The following is an 8,101-nucleotide window of genomic DNA, read 5'->3' on the forward strand; positions in this document are numbered from 1 at the left end:
CTGTGATTTATGTCATAGAGTGTCCTGCTTATGTTTTCCTCTAAGAGTTTTATAATTTTGGCCTTACATTTAGGTCTTTAATCCATTTTGACTTTATTTTTGTGTATGGTGTTAGGGAGTGTTCTAATTTCATTCTTTTACATGTAGCTGTCCAGCTTTCCCAGCACCACTTATTGAAGAGGCTGTCTTTTCTCCATTGTATATTCTTGCCTCCTTTATCAAAGATAAGGTGACCATATGTACATGGGTTTACCTCTGGGCTTTCTATCCTGTTCTATTGATCTATATTTCTGTTTTTGTGCCAGTACCATACTGTCTTGATTACTGTAGCATTGTAGTATAGTCTGAAGTCAGGGAGCCTGATTCCTCCAGCTCCGTTTTTCTTTCTCAAGATTGCTTTGGCTTTTCGGGGTCTTCTGTGTCTCCATACAAATTGTGAATTTTTTTGTTCTAGTTCTGTGAAAAATTCCATTGGTAGTTTGATAGGGATTGCATTGAATCTGTTGATTGCTTTGGGTAGTATAGTCATTTTCACAATGTTGATTCTTCCTTGATTATGTATTTTATACCTAGTAGTTTGTACCTGTTAATCCTATATCCCTAATTTGCCCCTCCCCGCCAGCCCTCTCCCCTTTGGTAACCACTAGTTTGTTTTCTATATTTGTGAGTTTGTTTCTGTTTTGAATATACAGTAGTTTGTATTATTTTTTAGATTTCACATATAAGTAATAACATACAGTATTTGTCTTTCTCTGACTTGTTTCACTTATATGCTATACTATTTTTGGTATCTCTAGAATGAAATACAGATTGTACAAATTCAGCTTCCAAAGGATAAAAGCAATTATAAAATTCCTTACGTTTGTTCATTTCTTTATACTTTTCAAATGTCATTTACCTCCATTGGAATGAACACAGGCTAAGAAGAGTTGAAAGTGGCTTCCTGCTGCTTTATGCTTCTAGGCCTTAATTCGTTCTCTTCTCTCTATGAGAAATGTTCTATTCTTTTATTCCACTTGCCAAACTCATTCTGGTCCTCAAGACTGATCTCAATTATCTCTCCTTAAACTTTAATAAGTTCCTGTTATTAAAGGTATAACTGTTTAATGAAAGAACAAACTCAGACCTTCCATCATACATCCCTGGGTATCACTGTCAGACACATCTGCATTTTCAGGACTTTGGGTTGCGTTTGCTTATAGATATCTTACTTTTAGGCTGTAGTATTTTATGTAGGTGCCTAAATAGAACAAAGTCCCTCAGTACCTTTGTTATCTTCCACTGCCTTTCATTAACAATTCCATTTTTCTGTTCTTTGCCTTCTCTCAACTTCATTTAGGATGTAAATATTTTATAAAAAAACATTCCAGATTTGTACAACAGGAAAGAAATGAATCGACCTGAATTTAGTGATGAAGATTTCTTGAGAGCCAGCATTCTGAGTTTTTCTTCAATGACCCAATTTACATCTCTTTGAAAGAGGAAAAGCAAAGAAGTCTCTTTTTCATTCTGTCTCTCTCTTTTTTTTTTTTTTGCCTGTGCACATAATCACTATGAGTTTCTAGGCCTTTTACCTAATACCAGTGCCACAAAGGCATTTTAAGATTGAATTCCACTGACATGATTCTGACTTTCACAAGACCCCGTGGAAATGATCTGTCCATTTTATCTTCTAGAATGATTTGACTCTAGCCCTTTCACTATGGTATGATAGGAGAAATCAAGGATGCTTTGATGGAAGCTTCCTTTTTCCTTCCATTCCTCTCAATGTGTGTCAGACCTTCCCACCTATGACTGGATGGCTGCAACTTCCTTAGGTGACCGCACCCGTGTGAGAAGGTGGGTCAGGTCCATTATGGTCACTGGAAACCCGCAGTGCTAGAGAGACAAGTTAAGGTCAGGCAAGCTGAGGTCAGCACGGGTCTCGCTGGAAAGAGAGGTGTGCTGTCCTTAGAATGAGACTGGCAAGTCTGACCTGGCATTTGGCAACTTTGTGGACCTCAAACTTGACCTCAAACTTGACAAGCAGGTGGGAGAAAACTTCAGTAGGGCTGAGTACAGCTTGAAGAATACTCAGAAAGATTAGTAGCTTTGATAAGGAGGCTCTGTAGACTGAGGCCTTTTATCCAGGGCAATTCAGACCTATTTAGTTGGCCCTGTCCCAGGTGAGGACTTGCTGATCTTAAAGGGTCCTTATCAGCTAAGCAGAATCCAGTGCCTTTAAAAGGAAAGGCTTCTCTTTATCTAGTTGTACGTCTTCAGCAAGTGAATAAAGAGAGGAGGAGTACAGAGCTGGACTTGGGATTCTCCCAGGGGTGCTTGTTCTATGGGATGGGGTGGGATTAGCCCTGGGGAGCAGGGAGACAGTGAGACGGATGGGGGAAGTTCTTTATTTATCCCCTGCTTGGGTTTCTCACTCTGACACCAAGTCACCAAACGGAGCTAAAGGCAGAGGTTTGGCTGAGGGCACGTTGATACTTCCTATTTTCCAGTTTTCCTCAATCCACCCTGTCCCTCCAAATCTCTTCTGCACATCATTATCAGATAAGCCTTCCTGAAATGTGGTTTTCATGATCTCAAAAGCCTTTAATGACTTCTCATTTCTGTGTGCTAAATTCCAGCTCCCTTAGGCTGACATTCAAGAACCTTTTCTATCTGGCCTCAACCACCCCAATGATCCCCGACACAGACCTTCCACCTGGTGAAGCAGGCGTGCTCTCTGTTGCTTGAATACTCCATGGCAATTCCTGTCTTTCAGATTTGTTCATCCTGCCATCACCCACTTAGAATGCCTTCCTTCCCTGCCTCCACTTTTATGGAAAATCCTAAAGATAAGGGCTCACGTGCTCCCTGGTCCTTATAGCCCCCTCACATCACTCGCGATCTCTCTCAGGCTAGTTGGGTTCTTGGCATTCTTTCCATCCTGCGTAACTGAGTTTGGTGATTTATGGCGAGAGCAAATGAGTGGAAAGAAAGCAAAACATAAAGGACCATGAGGGAGAACTCTACTTTCCAGAAGTAAGCTGTCTAAACTTCCTTTTGCATCTTTGGCTTTGCTCTTGTTCAAGATCCCCTGGGGATATTTTTGCACCACTGACTTTGAACAGGCTTCAGGGGCTCACGTGGCAGAACATTCTCAGGGTAGGCTTAGTGTCTGGAGTCTAGGATGTTCTCAGTGAATTGCAGCTATTGGTTTTCTTTCCAAGCATGCAGACACTCCTTATGTAATCTGGGCTCAAAGGTGTTTTCAGGACCCTTGACTCTCAGTGGAATGGCACATAGAGAGCAGAATAAGTCAGAGAGAAGTTCAGACAGTCCATACTCTAATCTCTGACATTCCCAGCTTGAGAGAGACCCGAGACAGAAGGTCTTGGAGGTGTGGGTCAGAAGGGTGGGTTGGCTTGGTGGTAGAAAGTTCTCGAGGAAACACAAGGATATAATTTAAATCCTTAGGCATGTTTGCAATGCACCCTCTGTATACACAGATCTCACGTGTGAAAATGAGAATTGACCAACTTTCCAAAACCTTAAGACAGACGGACTTTGGTCCAGAGAGGTCAGAATCTTCAAAATTGTTCTGAAGGCATTGTATAAATGCTTGCCTTAATGCAGCAGATGTTCTGTGGATAACATCTTCCTGCAGAGTTACATCAAATGGAAATGAGCTGTGTATTTTCTTAGCATCTTAGGCCACGATACCCTGTGTGTTTAACTGAAAACTCTTTAAGCTATAATGGAGTATCCTTAATGGATCATTTGGCATATGTGGTGATGCTTACATGAAACGAACTTCTAAAAAATGTAAACGAAACCTTTCAGAAGTCCCCACTAGGGAGCACAGTTGTATTGAAAGGTAATATAACTTGTGACATGAGACATCTTTTGTTAGTCTCTTATAGAAAGCATTCTTCTTTTTATTTTCCTGACTTCATTTTCTTATTGTTTTTCAAAAGAAATTTTATTATTTAGTTAAATGGAGCATCTTTGGATGTATTTGTTTTTTCCAGAAATCACATAGGAAAATCCGTCATGGTTTCCATCCAGCCCAAGTTATCGATACATATAAGTTATCTTTTATCCAGGTTTTCTCACCCATTATTTTTATAGGTAAAGTTTTATTTAGGGAAGAATGATGTTGTGGTGGCGGAGAGATAGGCTGAGACATTCAAATTAATTTACATTTTAAGGAAATGTTAAGTCTCTAAGTTGTAAACATTGGAAAGAGATTTTTATTCTAAAATTGTTAACTGCAGTAATTAATTTTTAACAGACGCTGGTCCTGACATATTTTTCATTAGTATGACTGAATTTAAAAGTCAGAATTTTGTGTCACATACATGTATATATGCATTTCTTTTAATGTGATGAAATTGGCATATTGTCTTTTTCATTATTTTGAGTAGAGGACAGTAGATTGCCATAGAAATCTCAAACAATTTAGGAAACTGTCCCCCATTTCTATTTGTCTCAATGAGGTTTGTGTGACTCTCATGCCACACAGGCTTAAGTTGAAGACAAAGTGCCACCCAGAGGTTCCTGTAAAATTTTTAATGCTCCATTTAGGAGACTGCAGCTGCAATTATAAGGAATTTCACAGTTCATTTTTCATTTGCTCATATATATACAGCAATTTTAAAAATATACAATCTGGACACATAACTCAGTAATATGACACAGTTACCCCAAAATATCTGGGCTATGTGAATTAAAAAATGTTCTTAATAACCTTGTATGTCTTTCTGAAGAACCTATAAAAAGGAATGATTTCTTTTCAGAGAGGAAAAGGATAATCAGAGAGTCCTGAGGGAAGCAGCTTTTCTCCTGGCTCTGCCTGGGACCCATCCATCTGCTGTCTTTTTCCTTACCTGTCTCCTAAAGCCAAGAGACTCATGTTCAATTTCTGTTGAGGAGCTCAGTACTTACCACCTTTAGGGTACAACCCATAACTTCTTGCGTAAGGTTCAGTTCAATTAAATACATGGGTCAGGACTGGAATTCTTCCTTGAGCAAGCTACTGGGTTAAGATTCTAGACTCAGGAGACCTCAGTGATCCTTGAAGTATCTTTTTGTAAAAAATGGCTCTCTTCAAGCCTGGAATCCAGAGCAAGTACTCTTGATAAAAAGCTGATGTTTTTTTTTTATTTATTTTTTGCAGTATGCGGGCCTCTCACTGTTGTGGCCTCTCCCGCTGCGGAGCACAGGCTCCGGACGCGCAGGCTCAGCGGCCATGGCTCACGGGCCCAGCCGCTCCGCGGCATGTGGGATCTTCCCGGACCGGGGCACGAACCCGTGTCCCCTGCATCGGCAGGCAGACTCTCAACCACGGCGCCACCAGGGAAGCCCAGGGCTGATGTTTTACTTGCCGCAAGCACTGTTTTATTTACCAGGCACTTAAGTAATGCTTACTCTTTGCCTGATGCCTGCAAAATGCCTTACAAATAATTAACTCATTTAATCCTCATAATAACCCTAAGACAGATGCTCTGACTATTCCCATTTTACAGATGAGTAAGTAAAACACCTAAGGTCACAAAGCCAGAAAGGGGCAGAGCCAGGCAATCTGCTCCAGAATCTGGGCCACAGTCTCTGCCGACATTATACCGTTCTGCCCCTCCCAGGCCATCCTTCTGGGCCCTAAAGGGTCACGTGCCCTGGCTGGTATCTCTAAGCCAGTCCTGGAGGATGGTCCTCCAGAATCGTCAGCTCTCCCGGGAGAAACGGACATTTACACCACACCTTTCCCCTTCACGTTACAATCCAGCCGCTGTGAACATCTTGCTGTCCTTTAACTCAGCGGATTTGCTCAGACCGCTGTGCATTTGCGTGCTACTCACTCCCCCCTTACAGGAGGGCTTTTCCCTCTTTATTCATAAGACATCCTCTGAGTCACTTTTCAAGATGTAGCTCACTTGTCACCTCTTCTGATTCTTTCCACCTTCTGGCAAATGTAGGCACAGATGCTGTACACACACACACACACACACACACACACACACACACAGACACCAACGCTTCCCATTCGATCATGGCCCTTCAGCCTGCTTTGAGTTCTTTCAGGCTGCATCTAGGTTTGAGGACTGGCTCAACAGGCCTTGGAGTCTGATAATTCTGAGTGGTAAGTGTGTGGCCCCTAATGAAACCCTAGAGAATTTCTCGAAAGCTGGCCACCCCTTGAGCAATGCCTCGTTACCATTCTGTGCTTGGCATACTCCTTCTTTGATGGGTCAGCCAATCTGTTGAAATAGCTCTCATAACCATAATAAATTGTTCTGGAATGCAGTCTCCCCAATACATTATATCATGAGGAAGACCTACCTGTGCTAACTTTGAAAGACATTGGTACTTATGAGCATTTGGCCAAAATGCTAAAAACAAAAGCGAAACCAAAAAAACCCAACCATTCCATGGAGAGAATATTAATTTCGTACTAAACATACCTATCATATCTTCATGAATACATAATATTAGTATTTCCATATGGGCTAGAAATACTAAATAGTTAATAGCTTCCCCAGCAATTTGTTTCTTGTTATGACGTCTCCAGTAATGTGTAATAGTTTTGGCAAAGTGCAATAACAATATATTCCTATAACCATAAAACTCTACAATAGTTCTTTAGTTAGCCTGGTTTTGATATTTGAAAAGTAGAGATATTAATTTCACATGCAAACAGAGGATAAGAAAATGTCAAAAAATCAGTTTATAAATCAAATGTGTATTATAACAAAGTTGTTAATGTTTTAAAAGATTCTTTCCATAAGTACCCTTAAGTATACCTAGGTTTACTAATTCCTGATTCTTTTTTTTTATTGAGATATAATTGATGTATAACACTATTAGTTTCAGGTGTAAAACACAATGATTCCTTGTCTGAATATATTGCAAAATGATCACCACAATAAATCTAGTTAACGTCCATCGCCACACAGTTACACATTTTTTTCTTGTGATGAGAACGTACAAGAACTACTCTCTTAGCGTCTTTCAAATATACACTACGGTATTATTAACTGTAGTTGCCATGTTTATTTATTTTATGGCTAGGAGTTCGTACTTTTTGACTCCCTTTACCCATTTCACTCCTACTCCGTGTTTCTGGCAACTGACTATCTGTTCTGTGTATCTACGAGCTTTGGTTTGTTTGTTTTTACGTTCCACATATAAGTGAGATCATACGGCATTTGTCTTTCTCTGTCTGACTTAACTTCATATAGCATAATGCCCTTAAGGTATATCCAGGTTGTCACAAAAGGCACAATTGTCTCTTTTTTAATGCCATATGCCACATTTTCTTTACCCGTTCATCCATCAATGGACACTTAGGTTCCACATCTTGGCTATTGTAAATAATGCTGCAGTGAACATGGGGGTACAATTCCTCACTCTCTAATATGCTATAGTTAACCTTTTACTTCACTGGGAAATAAAATTTCTTAATAATTGTATAAAAAGGAAAGGAAATAAATATTTTGAGTCAAATAAGCTCCCAGGCTGGAAAATCTTGCCTTAAGGAGAACCTGCCCTCTGAGCCATTCATCTGTATTAAGGGCTTTTCAGGTCAAATCGAAACAAAAGGTGCTGAGAGATGGGAGTGTGGGGAGATTCTGATGTCACCATAGTCAAGTTCTTCTCAGGTGAACGATGTGAAGTGTGCTTGTGTTGTCTGGTAGGGTGATTTCAGAAGCAACTGAAATAACATGGAATTTTCTCTTTTCCTTTGTGAGTGAGTATGGGGCTATCTTCTGAGAAAAACCAAAGGGAATAAATAAATGATCAACTGCAAAGTTTGTAAAGATTACTTGAAGACAGTCTGTCAGAAAAGTTGCCTTTAGCTGAAGAGATTTGGATTTTATTCTTTGCGACTTGCTAAGCAGTTAGTTTTTGTCTTTGTCTTTTTGTTTTTTTCTGTTAAGTGTTTAATTGCAGATTCTGCTGGCTTTGATGAGGCCAGGTTTTAAAAGTAATTTGAAAAGTGGAATGAACACATTACTGTGAAATGAAGCACACAGTTACCAAGGATGGTTGACTTTTAACTTTTACCTTGAATCACTTCACTATTGAATTGAACATAAACTTCTTTTGTCAACAGATGAAATGAAGT

The sequence above is a fragment of the Delphinus delphis genome, chromosome 18, assembly GCF_949987515.2.
Source record: "Delphinus delphis chromosome 18, mDelDel1.2, whole genome shotgun sequence".
NCBI classification, from domain to species: Eukaryota; Metazoa; Chordata; class Mammalia; order Artiodactyla; family Delphinidae; genus Delphinus; species Delphinus delphis.